This window comes from Bos mutus, chromosome 29, assembly GCF_027580195.1.
Source record: "Bos mutus isolate GX-2022 chromosome 29, NWIPB_WYAK_1.1, whole genome shotgun sequence".
In the NCBI taxonomy this organism is placed as follows: Eukaryota; Metazoa; Chordata; class Mammalia; order Artiodactyla; family Bovidae; genus Bos; species Bos mutus.
In genome coordinates, this window is record NC_091645.1 from 12,041,183 (window position 1) to 12,061,104 (window position 19,922).

Here is a 19,922-nt window from a genome sequence, read left to right on the forward strand (position 1 = left end):
CTAGCAATAGTTAGAAGGATTCCCTTTTCTCTACACCCTCTCCAGAATTTATTGTTTGTAGATTTTTTGATGATGGCCGTTCTGACTGGTATGAGATGATACCTCATTGTAGTTTTCATTTACACTTCTCTAATAATTAGTGATGTGGAGCATCTTTTCATATTCTTTATAACCATCTATATGTCTTATTTGGAGAAATGTCTTCCACCTATTTTTTGGATTGGGTTGTTTGTTTTTTTGATATTGAGCTTCATGAACTATTTGTATATTTTGGAGATTAATCCCTTGTTGGTTCCTTCATTTTCAAATATTTTCTCCCATTCTGAGGGTTGTCTTTTTGTCTTATTTATGGTTTCCTTTGCTGTGCAAAAGCTTTTAAGTTTAATTAGGTCCCACTTGTTCATTTTTGTTTTTATTTTCATTACTGTAGGAGATAGATAGAAAAAGATCTTGCTGCAATTTGTGTCAGAGAGTGTTCTGTTTAAGTTTTTCGTCTAAAAGTTTTATAATATCTGGCCTTACATTTAGGACTTTAATCTATTTTGAGTTTATTTTTGTGTATGGTGATAGGGTGTGTTCTAATTTCATTCTTTTACATGTAGCTGTCCAGTTTTCCCCATATCACTTTTTTTTTTCCCCCGACATCACTTGTTGAAGAGACTGTATTTTCTGTATATTTTTGCCTCTTTTGTCATAATTAAGTGACCATAAATGTGTTGGTTTATCTCTGGACTTTCTATCCTGTTTTACTGATCTCTGTTTCTGATTTTGTGACAGTACCATACTGCTTTGACGACTGTAGCTTGGTAGTACAGTCTTCGGTCAGGGAGCCTGATTCCTGCAGCTCTGTTTTTCTTTCTCAGAATTGCTTTGGCTGTTCATAGTCTTTTGTGTATATATACAAATTGTAAATTATTTTTGCCTCAATTCTGTAAAAAAATGCCATTGGTAATTTGATAGGGATTGCATTGAATCTTTAGATTGCTTTGGGTAGTATAGTCACCTTCACAATATTGATTCTTCCAGTCCAAGAACAAAGTATATCTCTCCATCTGTTTGTGTCATCCTTTATTTCTTTCATCAGTATCTTATAATTTTCTCTATACAGGTCTTTTGCCTCCTTCAGTTCAGTTCAGTCGCTCAGTCGTGTCCCACTCTTTGCGACCCCCTGAATCGCAGCACACCAGGCCTCCCTGTCCATCACCAACTCCTGGAGTTCACTCAGACTCACGTCCATTGAGTCAGTGATGCCATCCAGCCATCTCATCCTCTGTCGTTCCCTTCTCCTCCTGCCCCCAATCCCTCCCAGCATCAGAGTCTTTTCCAATGAGTCAACTCTTTGCATGAGGTGGCTGGTTTATTCCTAGGCATTTTATTCTTTTTGATACAATGTTATATTGCATTTTTTTCCTTAATCTCTCTTTCTGATCTTTCATTGTTAGTGTGTAGAAATGCAAGAGATTTCTGCATATTAATTTTGTATCCTGCAGCTTTACCAAATTTATTGATGAGTTCTATAGTTTTCTGGTAGCATCTTTAGGGTTTTTTATATATAGTGTCATGTCATCTGCAAACAATGACAGTTATCCTTTTTCTTTCTCCATTTGTATTTCTTTTATTTCTTTTTCTTCTCTGATTGTGGTGGCTAGGACTTACAAAACTATGTTGAATGAAAGTGATGAGAGTGGATATCCTTATCTTGTTCCTGATCTTAGAAAAAAAATACTTTCAGGTTTTCACCGTTGAATATGATGTTAGCTGTAGGTTTGTCATATATAGCCTTTATTATGTTGAGGTAGTTCCCTCTAACCCTACTTTCTGGAGAGTTTTTATCATAAATGGATGTTGAACTTTGTCAAAAACCTTTTCTGCATATATTGAGATGATCATGTCTTTTATTCTTCAGTTTGTTAGTGTGGTGTATTACATTGATTGATTTGCATACACTGAAAAATCCTTGTATCCCTGGGATAAATTCCACTTGATCATGGTGTACAATCCTTTTAATGTGTTGTTGAATTCGTATTGCTAGTTTTTTATTGAGGGTTTTTGCTCATCACTATGGTCATCAGTGATACTGGCCTGCAATTTTGTTTTTTTGTGATATCTTTGTCTGGTTTTGGTGTCAGAGTGATGGTGGCCTTGTAGAATGAGTTTGGGAGTGTTCCTTTCTCTGCAATTTTTTGGGAATATTTTCAGAAGGATAGGTGTTAACTCTTCTCTAAATATTTGATAGAATTTGCCTGTGAAGCTATCTGATTCTGAACTTTTGTTTGTTGGAAGATGTTTAATCACAGTTTCAATTTCAGTACTTGTGACTGATCTGTTCATATTTTCTGTTTCTTCCTAGTTCAGTCTTTGAAGGTTGTATCTTCCTAAAAGTTTGTCCATTTCTTCTGGGTTGTCCATTTTATTGAAATATAGCTGTTTGTAATAATCTCTTAGGATCCTTTGTATTTCTGTGGTGTCCACTGTAACTTCTCCATTTTCATTTCTAATTTTATTGATTTGAATCCTTTCCCTTTTTTTCCTTGATGAATTTGGCTGAAGGTTTATCAATTTTGTTTATCTTCTCAAAGAACCAGCTTTTATTTAACTTTACAATATTGTATTGGTTTTGCCATACATTGATTTGAATCCACCATGAGTGTACATGTATTCCCCATCCTGAACCCCTCTCCCACCTCCCTCCCCATCCCATCCCTCTGGGTCATTATCAGAGAAATGCAAATCAAAACCACAATGAGGTACCATTTCACGCCAGTCAGAATGGCTGCTATCCAAGTCTATAAGCAATAAATGCTGGAGAAGGTGTGGAGAAAAGGGAACCCTCTTACACTGTTGGTGGGAATGCAAACTAGTACAGCCACTATGGAGAACAGTGTGGAGATTCCTTAAAAAAAATGGAAATAGAACTGCCATATGACCCAGCAATCCCACTGCTGGGCATACACACTGAGGAAACCAGAAGGGAAAGAGACACGTGTACCCCAATGTTCATCGCAGCACTGTTTATAATAGCCAGGACATGGAAGCAACCTAGATGTCCATCAGCAGATGAATGGATAAGAAAGCAGTGGTACATATACACAATGGAGTATTACTCAGCCATTAAGAAGAATACATTTGAATCAGTTCTAATGAGGTGGATGAAACTGGAGCCTATTATACAGAGTGAAGTAAGCCAGAAAGAAAAACGCCAATACAGTATACTAACACATATATATGGAATTTAGAAAGATGGTAACCATAACCCTGTATGCGAGACAGCAAAAGAGACACAGATGTATAGAACAGTCTTTTGGACTCTGTGGGAGAGGACAAGGGTGGGATGATATATTTATAATTTATTTGGCTGCTCCATGTCTTGGTGGCAGCAGGGGATCTTCAGTCTTCGTTGTGGCATAGCATACAGGATCTGTAGTTGCTACTTGCAGCATCTTTAGTTGCAGCATGCAAACTCTTAGTTGCAGCATGTGGGATCTAGTTCCCTGATCAGGGATCACAAACCTGGGCCCCCTGCATTGGGAGCTCAGAGTCTTAGCCCCTGAACCACCAGGAAGTCCCAGAACCAGCTTTTAGTTTCATTGATCTTTGTTTTTGTTTTCTTTGTCTCTATTTCATTTATTTCTGCTCTGATCTTTATAATTTCTTTCCTTCTACTAACTTTGGATTTTGTTTGTTCTTCTTTCTCTAGTTGCTTTAGGTGTAAGTATACATTGTTTATTTGAGATTTTGCTTGCTTCTTGAAGTAGCATTTTATTGCTATGAACTTCTCTTTTAGAACTGTGTTTGTTGCATCCCATAAGTTTTGGGTTGTCCTTTTATTTTTTCATTTCCTCAGTGATTCATTGATTATTTAATAACATTTTTTAGCCTCAATATGTTTGTGTTTTTTAGTTTTTTTTTTTTTCCTGTAATTGATTTCTAATCTCATAGCATTGTGGTCAGAAAAAAATGTTTGATATGATTTTAATTTTCTTAAATTTACTGAGGCTTGATTTGTGACCCAAGACGTGGTCTATCCTGGAGAATGTTCCATGTACGCTTGAGAAGAAATTGTATTCTGCTTCTTTTGGATGCAATGTCCTAAAACTATCAATTAAGTCTATCTGGTCTAATGTGTCATTTGTGTCTTGTGTTTCCTTATTAATTTTTTGTCTCGATGCTTTATCCATTAGTGTAAGTGGAGTGTTAAAGTCCTCCACTATTATTGTGTTACTGTCGATTTTCCCCTTTATGGCTGTTAGCCTTTGACTTATGCATTGAGATGTACCTATATTGGGTGCATAAATATTTACAGTTGTTATATTTTCTTGGATGGATCCCTTGACCATTATGTTGTATCCTGCCTTGTGTCTTGTAATGGTCTTTAATGTCTATTTTGTTTGATATGAGCATTGCCACTCCAGATTTTTTTTATTTCCATTTGCATGCAATATCTTTTTCCATCCCCTCACTTTTAGTATGTATGTGTCCATAGGTCTGAAGTGGGTCTCTTGTAGATAGCATATACATGGGTCTTGTTTTTTTATCCATTCAGCCAGTCTGTCTTTTTGTTGCAGCCTTTAATCCCTTTACATTTAAGGTAATTATTGACATGTATGTTCCTGTTGCCTTTTTTCTCCACTGTTTTCATTTGTTTTTGTAGTTCTTTTTCTTCTTTTGTTTCCTGCCTAGGGAAGTTCTATTAACATTTGTTGTAAAGCTGGTTTGGTGGTATTGAATTCTGTTAGCTTTTTCTTGTCTGTAAAGATATTTATTTCTCTGTTGAATCTGAATGAGAACCTTATTGGGTAGAATGAATATTCTTGGTTATAGGTTTTCCCTTTCATCACTTTAAATATATCCTGCCACTCCCTCTGGCCTGTAGAGTTTCTGCTGAGAAATCGACTGATAACCTTATGGGGATTCCACTGTATTTTATTTGTTGCTTTTCCCTTGCTGCTTTTAATATTTTTTCTTCATGTTTAATTTTTGTTAGTTTGATTAATATGTTTCTCTTGTGTGGGACTCTATACTTTGGTTACTATTTCCTTTCCTATGTTAGGGAAGTTTTTGACCATAATCTCTTCAAATATTTTCTCAGACCCTTTGTCTTACTCTTCTTCTGGGACCCCTATAATTCAAATGTTGGTATATTTAATATTGTCTCAGAGGTCTCTGAGACGGTCCTCATTTCTTTCCATTCCTTTTTCTATATTTTGCTCCCGGGAAGTTATTTCCACCATTCTGTCTTCCAGCTCACTTGTTTGTTCTTCTTTCTCAGTTATTCTGTTATTGATTCCTTCTAGTATATTTTTTGTTGCATTTATTGTGTTGTTCATCATTTGTTGGTTGTTCTTTAGTTCTTGTTGCTGTTGTTTGGTCACCAAGCTGTGTCTGATTCTTTGTAATCCCATGGACTGTAGCCTGCCAGGTTAACTCTGTCCATGAGATTTTCCAGGCAAGAATACTGGAGTGGGTTGCCGTTTCCTTCTCCAGGGGATCCTCCTGACCCAGGAATGGAACCCATGTCTCCTGCATCACAGGTGAATTCTTTATCACTGAGCCACCTGGGCTGCTAAGTCACCTCAGTCATGTCCTACTCTTTGTGACCCTACAGACTGTAGCCTGCCAGGCTCCTCTGTCCATGGGACAGATGTCCATTGGATTCTCCAGGAAAGAATACTGGAGTGGATTGCCATGCCCTCCTCCAGGAGATCTTTCTGACCCAGGGATAGAGCCTGTGTCTGCTACATCTCCTGTATCGGCAAATGGGTTGTTTACCACTAGCGCCACCTTAGGTCCTTGTTAAAGATATCTTGCGTCTTGATCCGTACTTCCGTTCTGTTTCCCAGACCTTGGACTGTGTTTACTATCACTCTGAATTCTTTTTCAGGGACACTGCCTGTTTCCTCTTCATTTATTTGGTCTTGTAGGTTTTTACCTTGCTTACCAACATGTTTCTCTTTTTCATCTCATTTTGTCTAACTTACTGTGTTTGTGATCTCTTTTCCTCAAGCTGCATACTCCCAAAGCAGCTGCTAAAGCTAGATGTGTCTCGGTTGTGGAAGCGCTTGTCCATTTAGATGCGCTGTAGACGCTTGGTTTACCGAAGTTATCATAGGGGTTTAATCCATGGCTTGTGCAGCTGCACAGAGAGATTTCAGTCTCTCTGCCTTGGTTGCACAACCCCTGGGCCTTCTGCTTTGGTTTTGACCCTACCTCTGCATGTGGGCCACCCTCAGGCATCTGTTATCTGCCCAGGCAAGAGGCAGTAGAAGCAGCACCTGACTCGGGCAGGCTTGCTCACTTATGTGGGAAAGGCAGGAGATGGTGACTGACGGGGGTGTGTGTGCTCAGCTCCAGTGGCATTCCTTGTCTAGTGCCCACGGAGGCAGGGGCTGATGTGTGGGGAGAGCGTCTACAATGACAGCCCTGCCCTTTGTGCAGCACTCAGCAATGGCCCCTTGCTTCCAAGGCAGCCTGCGCTTCCTTCAGGAGCATTCCTGGCTGCAGAGCTCCTCACGCCTATCCTTTTAGGTTGTCTTCATGCAGTTGAGCTCCTCTCTCCCATCCCCTTAGTCTGTCTTCATATAGCCAACAGCAGTCCTCTCCATGGGTCCACTCTCCTAACTCCATGCTTCAGTACCCAATCCCCATCAGCAGTGGTGGATGTACGTCTCAGGCTGGGGCATGCAGGGCTGTAGCACAGACCATCGGTGCAAGTCTCACTCTGTCCTGCCCGACACAGACCAGCTGCTGCACTTTCTTCTAGTAGCCCCCGAAACTCCCTGCTCTATTTTGGTGTACCTCACTGGTGATGAGGAGGCCTCCCTGGTGTGGTAACGTCTCCTCTCCTTCAGCTCTCCACCCACCAGGGATGCAACCCATCTTGTTTCCTTCTTTTCTTTTTCTCCCCTTTCTCTCTTTTGTTCTACCCAGTTATGTGAGGATCTTTTCCTTTTGAGGTCCTCTGCAAGTGTTCAGCAGGCACTCTGTGTGAATTGTTCCACCTGTAGATGTATTCTTGACATACTTATAGGGAAAGGTGAACCCCAGCTTCTCCTCTTCTGCCATTTTGACCTCCTATTTATTTTAAAAATTTTCCACATCTTGTTCTGAAAGGATTTCAGGTGATCTAAATATATATAGTAAGTACAGCATAAACGGGACAGAGAGATTTAAAAGGGATTGTGATTAATGTAAAATGAATCCAGGAATGCAAACCATAAAACAGCATTTATCAAACAGTTTCCACAGAATGATAGTAAGGCCAGATGTAAGTTGGTGTTACATAAAAAAGAGGTATATGATCAAACTGAACATGGCTAAAATAAATTTAAACAACTTATCTTTACTACAGAATCTCTCAGAACTATGTGCCACGTGCATTGTGAACCAACAAGAATGTGACATTTCCCATACTCATTTGATCTAGAGCCCCTTTTCCAACAACATTTGAGGAACTAATGCTCTGCCAAACACTCTCCAGGAAATGCTGCCATGGAATTCTCGACATTTTCTGTTGAACGAAGCCAAGAAATTGGCTCTATGCCTTTTTTCAACAATTTGCAAGGAGGAAAATAAAGTCAGTTAAATAGTTCACACTGTGCTTAAGATAAAACCAGATCAATCAACCTGGAGAATCCCCCACAGGGACTTACTGAAATAATAAAAACATAATGAATAAGATCTGCAGTTTCTCTATCAGTTCAGTTGCTCAGTTGTGTCCAACTCTTTGCAACCCTGTGAACTGCAGCATGCCAGGCTTCCTTTTCCATCACCAACTCCTGGAGCTTGCTCAAACTCATGTCCATCAAGTTGGTGGACTCTATACATACTGCTAAATTGTACTGAATTCATTCTATTTTTAAAACATCTTTTAAAAAATTATCTATTTTTATTTTTTGGCAGTGCAATGTGGCATGTAGGATCTTAGTTCCCAGACCAGGGATCAAACCTACACCACCTGCACTGGAAGCTCAGAGTTTTAATCACTGGACACCAGGGAATTCCCTGTATTCATTCTTATATGATCTTTCAGTATAAAGGAAAGTCATAATACCAAAGGATAATGATTATACTATAATGAAGTAATAAAATATACTACTGGTATGTATATGTATCAGGGTGTGTGTGTGTGTGTGTGTTGTGTGTGTGTGTGTGTGTGTGTTGTGTGTGTGTTTCCTGATCTGCCTTAATCTAGAAATAGATTTACTGTGTCTGGAGGAACACTCTCAGTCAGAAAGTTTTCTGAATAGTTGTTTGTTGGCCAGTTAAGTTGCTGAGTTGTGTCTGACTCTCTTTTGATGCCATGGACTGTAGTGTGCTGGGTTCCTCTGTGCATGGAATTTCCCAGGCAAGAATACTGGAATGGATTGCCATTTCCTTCTCTAGGGAATCTTTCTGATGCAGGGATCAAACCCATGTCTCCTGCATTGGCAGGCAAATTCTTTACAACTGAGCCACCCGGGAAGCCTTGTTATTCAGTTTAAATGTCATTATATATAGTTGAATAATGTCATGATGAATAGTTGAATATATTTTGTAACATAGGTGAAGTAGTTTGAAAAACTGCTGCTGACTCTACTCAGACACTTGCATCTACTACCACCTTACTTGGCTTCCTTGGTGGCTTAGACAGTAAAGTGTCTGCCTGCAATGCAGGAGACCTGGGTTCAAACCCTGGGTTGGGAAGATCTCCTGGAGAAAGAAATGGCAATCCACTCCAGTACTCTTGCCTGGAAAACTCCATGGATGGAGGAGCCTGGTAGGCTACAGTCCATGGGGTCGCAAAGAGTTGGATACGACTGAATGACGACTTCACTTTCACTTTTACTTTCCACCTTACTTGGCTCACAGATGAACTATGGGATCACTGGTAGCTCACCAGCCATGTGGTAGTAGAGCAGAGATAGGGAATCAGGTGCATCTATACAGAGATATTTGCCTCTGTTCTGTTACCAGACTTCCTCTTTAGCTTTGGGAGAATGGCTTTAGCCATTTTTTTTGTTTTGTAACTCCTGAAATCTAGATGTAAATAGCCAAAGAAGGGCATGCAGAAAACTATCAATAACTCCAAGATTAAACTCCAAGTGATTCGTTTTGCTCAGGTGATATGTAAGATGCTTTGACACTGTGGATGTATATTAAATGCCCTTGAGTAAGTGCAATACAGTGGAAAAAGCCAGGTGATTTGATAAATGGCCTCTTTTTCCATCAACAAAGGCTATCGAATTATTCTTGTTTTAGAAATCTCATGGTCGACAGGAGGCGCTTCATGTGTTATCAGTTTATTTAACTGATCTGCCTACCTTCAGAATAGAAGGTACAATGTAAACCAGTAAAGGAAACCATCTGCTTTATCTCTAAGGAACTCATGGTCAGAGCCACACCATCTCTTTTGTCTCCTTTTCTGATGCCACAAAACCCTTACCTGCAGGAATTTATGCTTTAGGTCTATGTCAGTGGTTTTCAACTAGTGTCAATTTTGCCACTCAGGGGCATTTGACAATGTCTGGAGATGTTATTAGGACTTCCCTCGTGGCTCAGATGATAAAGCATCTGTCTAAAATGCGGGAGATGTTATTGGTCATAGCAAGTAGGGGTGTGTGTTTGAGATGGGAGGGTGGGTTGTACTGACATCTAATTTAGTGGGCATCCTACAATGCAAAGGACAACCTCTCACAGCAAAGAATTATCTGACCCCAAATGAAAATAATGTTGGTGTTGAGAAACTCTAGTCTAACCTAAATCTTCTCCATTATAATTTAAGGCCCTTTCCTCAAGTTTTACCCATCAAAGGAAATGAAAAGCCAATGGTTAATTCAGTTCACTCAATATTCTTACACTCTAAACAATACAATAGCAAAGTGTATGGTACAGACTCATTTGTCTTTAAAATTTAATAACCTTTATTTTGAAATCTAATTCTTAATTTACCCCCTTGAATTTCTCTTCCCAGTGCCAAATAACTGCAATTCTTGAGATTGTTTGTTCATTTATCATTGATTCATTCAACCATGTATTGAATGGCTACTCTGTGCTGTACAGTGTTAGGTAGTAAGAATTCAAAGGCAAAACCTTATTGTTTTCAGGAATCTCACTCTTAATGGGGATAAATGGTCACAATGTCAGATGATTAAATGCTTTGGGCTAAGAATTTGTGTTGCATTCAGGATTTTGTGGAAGCATGAAAGCTGAAGTGATGAATTTATTGTGAACGTTTCAGGAAGGTTTTAAAGGAGAAGTAACATTTGAGCTGAGACTTGAAGGATGGAAGTTTGCAGGGTGGATACAGCTTGGTGAGAAAGGCAGTAAAAGCACTATTTTAAAAAATACTAAGCTCTACTCATCATATACTAAAGGTTAGACACCCATCATGTCTGAAAAGAATAGGCATAGTTACTATCATCATGGGGGTTATTAAAGGAAAGCCAAAAGAAACCTACCCTGTAATGCTGGTATCACAGTTTATATGAACTCTGCCACCTTCCTTTTCTCATTTGAGCCCCTTAACATCCCTGTGTGGAAAGTAAGGCAGATATTACCTACTTCCATTTTATAAAGAAGGACTGTGAGGCCAAGAAAAATGAAGTGACTCTTCCACCCCCAACCACTAGCCATAGATCTAGTAAATGGCAGTTGTCTGACCCCCAGTCCTGTGCATTTCTACTCTCCCTTGGTTCCAAATGCAATTTCCTGTGTCAGAGAGGCAAGCACACTTCTTTCTACCCCCTTCTTTGCCCTGCTATCTTCATCTCTGTCTTAACTTCTGTTTTTTGCTGGCCCTGTAGTTGGAAGTTTTTTAGTCTTCCCAGTTCTGATTGCCGAGGGACTGCCCAGGGAAGGAAGGAATGAGAATCGCTGTCCTGCCACTGTCCACTTGCAAAATTATTTCTACCTCAATTTCCCAGATTTTTTGAGGAATAAGAAAAACTGAGATGTGGAATAGAAAATCCCTTTTGTTTGTCCTGGTGTTTGATAATGTATGCAACCTCTCTGGGTGGTTTAAGCGGTTTAGGTACTTTCTATAAAAGGGATCTTTTAATGACAAAACTAATGTGATTATCCGAGTGAGTGTGAGAGGCCGTATTCAAAGCTTAAAGAAAATCTGTTAGAATAGCTGAATGTATCTGCTTAATCCTTTCTCTAATGTGGCTGAACAATGCTCTGGGAAGCCAGTGGTCCGTCCTTTCTTCTAGTAAATGCCTGTCTCCAGAGGTAGGGACTGTTTGCAGCTTTTGATACCCTTAGGCTTCACCTTCTCAGCTTCACAAAAGCACAGGAAAAGCCTGGAGGAGCCCAAAGCACTGGGAGAAACCAAGTGTCTCCTGAGTGCTGAGGGCAGAACATACAGCACACACATGCTTTCTCCACCAGCCTGTGGAGAAGTGGCGGCTGCAGTAACCAGCGGGAATGGCATCTTGGAGAAGGGCCCCATTCCTGGTGCCTGCTTTCCTTGGATGCTGGGTGAGGGATCACTTGGGGAAGCTTAGTATCTTATACCTGACTTTTAAGAGTGGTTGAGTTACTCCTCCTATGGGGAGGGTGTGGGGTGGGGTTGGGCAAGGGAAGCATAAGAGGGGAGAAAAGTGATAACAGTTTTGGGTTCTGCTAATTGCTCTGTGAATCTGGAGCAAAATCAAAGATCTTTCTCTCATTTGTGAGCTCAGAATAGTAATATCTGCCACATGAATTCACTGTGAGAACCAAAGTGAAAATGTGAACATGAAAGAAAATGTCACAGCCACTCTAGAGTATGATCAGATCAGATAACATGTTGTACACTTAAAAAAAAAAAAAAAATCTTACTTTATTTAAAATACCAAACCAGTCAATCCTAAAGGAAATCAACCCTGAATATTCACTGGAAGGACTAATGCTGAAGCTGAAGCTCCAGTACTTTGGCCACCTGATTCGAAGAGCTGACTCATTGAAAAAGACCCTGATGGTAGGAAAGACTGAAAACAGGAGGAGAAGGGGATGACAGAGGATGAGATGGTTGGATGGCATCACTGACTCGATGGACATGAGTTTAAGCAAACTCTGAGAGATACTGAAGGACAGAGAACACTTGTGCTGCAGTCCATGGGGTAAAGAGTTGGACATGACTTAGCGACTAAACAACAACAATTTAAAGTATTATTTTAAATTCTTGTACTTCTAAGAATACCTTTCTTTTCTAAATGTATAATTCAATTTGACATAGCAAAACACTTATGTGTAGCTTACTATGTCCTGGGCACAGTCTGGGAATACAGATATGAATATAAGTTCCTGAACTTTAAGGAGATCACAATCTTGTAGGGGAGACAGGCATGTAAAATTCAGCTTGATAAATGCATCAAAAGTGATTAATTTTAACCTGACATCAATAATGATAGCTAAATCTTATACAGCACTCAGCTGGGAACTGAGTTTTTATATGTTTTACTAAGGTTACACCTCATTCAATCTTTGTAGCTCTATGAGGTAGAAACTAGTATGTTCATTTCACAGCTGAGGAGGCTGAGGCTTGGTCAGATCATTTAAGTCATTTTTCCACAGTGGTAGGTGGTGAACCAAATCAGAGTCCCAAAAATGTCTAACTATAAACAGTTTAAACCCTTACTAGTGCTGGGTAAGAGTTTCAATTTACCAATGAATTGAAAAGAAGATTGGATGAAGTAGATAATTCCAGGGAATGGGGATAAAATCCTTAGCCAAAGCTGTAGGTTCCCCGCTGGGAAACTTCATGACAGCTCTCTTTGGAGAGTGGTGTTGAATATGAAAGTGAATGTCTTTGCTGAGCTGAAGCTGAAAAATGAGTTTGCCTGGAAAATAGACATAGAAGATATCTTCCTACATCTACTTACTAAATCTTTTTGGTTACTTTAAATGGGAGCTGAGTACAGATGTGAACTGGGTTTTGTCCTCATTGAGCTCACAGTCTGAAAAGATGGTAATCACAACCAACTTGAACTGCTCATAAAAATAAGGTATAGGATTCTATGGCAGTCTAGAAGGGGCATGAGTAACTATGTTCTGGATTGGTGAGGAAAAACTTCCTTGTAATGGTGGTGGGGGTGGAGGGCGGGCAGGTAGCATCTAAAGTAGGACCTGAAAGATGAACAAGAGTGTACTATAGGAGAGGGCAAAGAGCGCACTAGATAAAGGGAACAGTTTATGCAAATATCCCAAGTATTAATAATTTGGAAAAAGTAGTTTGACTGTACCATTCCTATTTGGTATAGCTGAAATGTAGTGTGTGAGGTGGGGGTGATGTGAATTTTTTTCTCTGACCTCCCCTTCTCCAATATGCAAGGTTACATATACAGGCAGTTTACTAGAGAGTGTCACAATTCTTGACAAAAACAAATGTGTTTGGGAGTAACACAGAGAGCAGGTGTTGATGTGCTGGGAGCCCATGAAACAATTGCACTAAACAAAAACTCCAATGTATCACCTCCCCATTTCACTATAGTCATCCCACTAACCTGAGAACCAGCCTTTCCAAAGGAACTAATTCTCATCTCTAAGTCAGAAAACAAAAGGCATGAAATCAATGCTCTGAATGTAAACTAGACAAATAAATGTCAGTGCAGCAGGAGGGGAGAGCAATAAAGTGAGCAGGACTGAGTGATGGTGGTAACCTGCTGAATTCTCAGGTCACAGAGTAATTTACTGACTGGTCCTAGGCCACTAGATAATTATCCAGACAGACCTGATTCTGGTGCGAAACCTCCTGCTGCTTAGGTTATTAATACCAGCAACAGTCAGCGGGCGTTGGTGGGAGCAGAGAAGAGCAAACCAAGTCCCCAGGCTGCTGAATGAAGGCATAGGCACCTGCCAGGGCTCTTTGAGCTGAACCTCACCAGGAAAATTGATTGACTCCAGCATTCAGCTCTTAGCCCTACAGCTGTGTGATCCCCAGGGAGAGGCTCCCCAAAGGTGCCTGAGGGCTTGGGCAAAGGAATAGTATACCCAAGTTCTGTAGTTTGACCAGTGTGCGCAAAGAACCTCTCCCTGTTCCCCCTTGAAGCTGACTGGAAAGTGATTTTGAGGCCTCCCCAGAATACCAAATTAATATCCATGGAGCAATGTCAAACACTCCTCTTTGACATGGCGTGGGAATTAGACTCCACCGCACTCATATGGGGCCAGGGAAAGTGATGGTGTCTGTTCTAGGGTTTAATCATTTGGGAGCTTGACCTCAGGTCAAGGGATTTCAGGGGGCAGTCAGTATGGGAGCGGGGCTCTCTTATTCCATATCCCTCTTTAGAATATGATAACATATGTAAAGTGCCCAGCACATAGTAGACATTTTAAATCAATGTGACTGTATTTCTCTCTTCCTTCTATGACATTACCTGGTGACTGGCCTCTGACTGATCCTTCATCTTCTTTTCCCTTTTGGACAGTGGTTCTCATCAAGGGACAATTTTGCTTCCTAGAAAACATTGCCAATGTCTGAAGAGACATTTTTGCTTTTATAATTGGGGATGAGAGCTAATAATAACGAGTAGGTAGAGGCCAGGAATGTAGGACGCCAAACATCCTACAATGCAAGGACAGACAACAAGAATTAACCAGTTCAAATACCAATAGTGCTGAGGTTAAAACCTCCAGAGATTCTGCAAAGCAGAGCCAGAGTAATCCTATTAAATACAAACCTTAAGTCGCTTTCTTGCTTAAGTTCCAAATGGTTTAATCATCATGAGTGCATAACTAATTATTGACTCAATATATACATATATGGTCCATGAATCAAGGTAAATTGGAAGTGGTCAAACAGGAGAGGGCAAGAGTGAACGCTGACATTTTAGGAATCAGTGAACTAAAGTGGACTGGAACGGGCAAATTTAACGCAGATGACGATTGTATCTACTACTGTAGAATCCCTTAGAAGAAATGGAGTAGTCATAGTCAACAAAAGAGTCTGCAATGCAATCTCAAAAATGATAGAATGATCTCTGTTCATTTCCAAGGCAAACCATTCAATATAACCAGTAATGCTGAAGAAGCTGAAGTTGAACAGTTCTATGAAGACCTACAAGACCTTCTAGAACTAGCACCAAAAAAAAAGATGTCCTTTTCATCATAGGGGACTGGAATGCAAAAGTAGGAAGTCAAAAAATACCTGGAGTAACAGGCAAATTTGGCCTTGGAGTACAGAATGAAGCAGGGCAAAGGCTAACAGAGTTTTGCCAAGAGAATGCACTGGTCATAGCAAACACCCTCTTCCAACAACACAAGAGACGACTCTACACATGGGCATCACCAGAAGGTCAACACCGAAATCAGATTGATTATATTGCTGCCAAAGATGGAGAAGCTCTATATGGTCAGCAAAAACAAGACTGGGAGCTGACTGTGGTTCAGATCATGAACTCTTTACTGCAAAATTCAGACTTAAATTGAAGAAAGTAGGGAAAACCACTAAACCATTCAGGTATAATTTAAATCAAATCCCTTACAATTTTACAGTGGAAGTTGAGAATAGTCAATTCCTAGGCAGGTTAATGAGAAGTCTGGGGTCTCTGAGAAGGAGAAAGGGGTCTGGGGCTCTTAAGAAGGAAATCAGATCATATCAGATCAGATCAGTCGCTCAGTCGTGTCCAACTCTTTGCGACCCCATGAATCGCAGCACACCAGGCCTCCCTGTCCATCACCAACTCCCGGAGTTCACGCAGACTCACGTCCATCGAGTCAGTGATGCCATCCAGCCATCTCATCCTCTGTCGTCCCCTTCTCCTCTTGCCCCCAGTCCCTCCCAGCATCAGAGTCTTTGCCAATGAGTCAACTCTTCGCATGAGGTGGCCAAAGTACTGGAGTTTCAGCTTTAGCATCATTCCTTCCAAAGAAATCCCAGGGCTGATCTCCTTCAGAATGGACTGGTTGGATCTCCTTGCAATCCAAGGGACTCTCAAGAGTCTTCTCCAACACCACAGTACAAAAGCATCAATTCTTCGGCGCTCAGCCTTCTTCACAGTCCAACTCTCACATCCATACATGACCACTGGAAAAACCATAGACTTGACTAGACGGACCTTTGTTGGCAAAGTAATGTCTTTGCTTTTGAATATTCCTTCCAAGGAGTAAGCGTCTTTTAATTTCATGGCTGCAGTCACCATCTGCAGTGATTTTGGAGCCCAGAAAAATAAAGTCTGACACTGTTTCCACTGTTTCCCCATCTATTTCCCATGAAGTGATGGGACTGGATGCCATGATCTTAGTTTTCTGAATGTTGAGCTTTAAGCCAACTTTTTCAGTCTCCACTTTCACCTTCATCAAGAGGCTTTTGAGTTCCTTTTCACTTTCTGCCATAAGGGTGGTGTCATCTGCATATCTGAGGTTATTGATATTTCTCCCGGCAATCTTGATTCCAGCTTGTGTTTCTTCCAGTACAGCGTTTCTCATTAGGTACTCTGCATATAAGTTAAATAAACAGGGTGACAATATACAGCCTTGCGAAAAGCAAAGGAGAAAAGGAAAGATATAAACATCTGAATGCAGAGTTCCAAAGAATAGCAAGAAGAGATAAGAAAGCCTTCTTCAGCGATCAATGCAAAGAAATAGAGGAAAACAACAGAATGGGAAAGACTAGAGATCTCTTCAAGAAAATCAGAGATACCAAAGGAACATTTCATGCAAAGATGAGCTCGATAAAGGACAGAAATGGTATGGACCTAACAGAAGCAGAAGATATTAAGAAGAGATGGCAAGAATACACAGAAGAACTGTACAAAAAAGATCTTCACGGCCCAGATAATCACGATGGTGTGATCACTGACCTAGAGCCAGGCATCCTGGAATGTGAAGTCACGTGGGCCTTAGAAAGCATCACTACGAACAAAGCTAGTGAAGGTGATAGAATTCCAGTTGAGCTATTCCAAATCCCGAAAGATGATGCTGTGAAAGTGCTGCACTCAATATGCCAGCATATTTGGAAAACTCAGAGGTGGCCACAGGACTGGAAAACGTCAGTTTTCATTCCAATCCCAAAGAAAGGCAATGCCAAAGAATGCTCAAACTGCCACACAATTGCACTCATCTCACATGCTGGTAAAGTAATGCTCAAAATTCTCCAAGCCAGGCTTCAGCAATACATGAACTGTGAACTTCCTGATGTTCAAGGTGGTTTTAGAAAAGGCAGAGGAACCAGAGATCAAATTGCCAACATCCGCTGGATCATGGAAAAGGCAAGAGAGTTCCAGAAAAACATCTATTTCTGCTTTATTGACTATGGCACCCCACTCCAGTACTTTTGCCTAGAAAATCCCATGGACGGAGGAGCCTGGTAGGCTGCAGTCCCTGGGGTCCCTAGGAGTTGGACACGACTGAGTGACTTCACTTTCACTTTTCACTTTCATGCAGTGGAGAAGGAAATGGCAACCCACTCCAGTGTTCTTGCCTGGAGAATCCCAGGGACAGAGGAGCCTAGTGGGCTGCCATCTATGGGGTTGCACAGAGTCGGACACGACTAAAGTGATGCAGCAGCAGCAGCAGCAAGCCTTTGACTGTGTGGATCACAATAAACTGTGGAAAATTCTGAAAGAGATGGGAATACCAGACCACCTGATCTGCCTCTTGAGAAACCTATATGCAGGTCAGGAAACAACAGTTAGAACTGGACATGGAACAACAGACTGGTTCCAAATAGGAAAAGGAGTACGTCAAGAAGGAAATAGAGGTCTGGAATTCTCAAGGAGAAGGAAAGGACAAAGGACTTTTTTTCTCTCTACATTCCGTAGTCTTAGTCACATAAAACATTTTTTTTTGTTTAAGCCTGAAACTGATGATTACACAACAACTCAGTTTAAACTCTGTAATAATTATATAACAACAATGTATCCTGCCTGAGGACAGTTTCTCCTTCTCGAAAACCTTCTGACTAATCCTGTTATCTTAAAAAGTGTATTATGGGAGTGAGTCTGGTAAGATCTTTCTATTGTTAATTCTAATCTTGTCATCTTAAAATGTAAATTATAGGAGTGGGTCTAGTAAGATCTTTACAACCTTGAGACATTCTTTTGATTTATTGTAATGACCAATTAAAAAGTATATAACTCCATTGCTAACACTAGCAAGGGAGCGCTCTCTGTCCCCCTTCTGATGTCTATGTCAGAAGTTTTCTCTGTACCTTTTCATACTTTAATAAAACTCTGCTACACAAAAGCTCTTGAGTGATCAAGCCTGGTCCCTGGTCCTGAAGCTAAATCTTCTTCTTAGATTACGAATCACCATAAAGTGAAGTTGCTCAGTCATGTCCAACTCTTTGGGACCGCATGGGCTGTAGCCTACCAGGGTCCTCCATCCATGGGATTTTCCAGGCAAGAATACTGGAGTGGGTTGCCATTTCCTTCTCCAGGAGATCTTCCCAATCCAGGGATTGAACCTGGTCTCCTGCATTGTAGGCAGACAATTTACCATGTGAGCCACTAGATAGGTGTAGTCACCACAAGCTATCATCTAAGTGACAAATAGATTCAAGGGATTAGATCTGATAGAATGCCTGAGGAAATATGGACAGATGTTTGTGAAATTGTACAGGAGGTAGTGATCAAGACCAGCCCAAGAAAAAGAAATGAAAAAAGGCAAAATGGTTGTCTGAGGAGGCCTAACAAATAACTGAGAAAAGGAGAGAAGTGAAAGGCAAAGGATAAAAGGAAAGATAAATCCATTTGAATGCAGAGTTCCAAAGAATAACACGGAGAGATAAGAAAGCCTTCCCTCAGAGATCAATGCAAAGAAATAGAGGAAAACAATAGAATGGGAAAGACTAGAGATCTCTTCAAGAAAATTAGTGATACCAAGGGAAAATTTCACACAAAGATGGGCACAATAAAGGACAAAAATGGTATGGACCTAACAGAAGCAGAAGATATTAAGAAGAAGTGGCAAGAATACACAGAAGAACTGTACAAAAAAGATCTTCATGACCAAGATAATCACGATGGTGTGATCACCAACCTAGAGCCAGACATCCTGGAATGAAAAGTCAAGTGGGCCTTAGGAAGCATCACTACAAACAAAGCTTCAGTTGGGCTATTCCAAGTCCTAAAAGATGATGCTGTGAAAGTGCTGTACTCAATATGCCAGCAAATTTGGAAAACTCAGCAGTGGCCCCAGGACTGGAAAAGGTCAGTTTTCATTCCAATCCCAAAGAAAGGCAATGCCAAAGAATGCTCAAACTGCCACACAATTGCACTCATCTCACACGCTAGTAAAGTAATGCTCAAAATTCTCCAAGCCAGGCTTCAACAGTATGTAAACTATGAACTTCCACATGTTCAAGCTGGATTTAGAAAAGACAGAGGAACCAGAGATCAAATTTCCAACATCTGTTGGATCATCAAAAAAGCAAGAGAGTTCCAGAAAAACATCTGCTTTATTGACTATGCCAAAGCCTTTGACTGTGTGGATCACAACAAACTGTGGAAAATTCTGAAAGAGATGGGAATACCGGACCACCTGACCTGTCTTCTGAGAAATCTGTATGCAGGTCAAGAAGCAACAGTTAGAACTGGACATGGAACAACAGACGGTTCCAAATCGGGAAAGGAGTACGTCAAGGTTGTGTATTGTCACCCTGCTTATTTAACTTATATGCAGAGTATATCATGCAAAATGCTGAGCTGGATGAAGCACAAGCTGGAATCAAGATTTCTGGGAGAAATATCAATAACCTCAGATAAGCATATGACACCACCCTTATGGTAGAAAGTGAAGAACTGAAAAAAGAACCTCTTGTTGAAAGTCAAAGAGGAGAGTGAAAAAGTTGGCTTAAAACTCAACATTCAGAAGACTAAGATCATGGCATTTGGTCCCATCACTTTATGGCAAATAGATGGGGAAACAGTGGAAACCAAGACAGACTTTATTTTTGGGGGCTCCAAAATCATTGCAGATGGTGACTGCAGCCATGAAATGAAAAGACACTTGCTCTTGGAAGA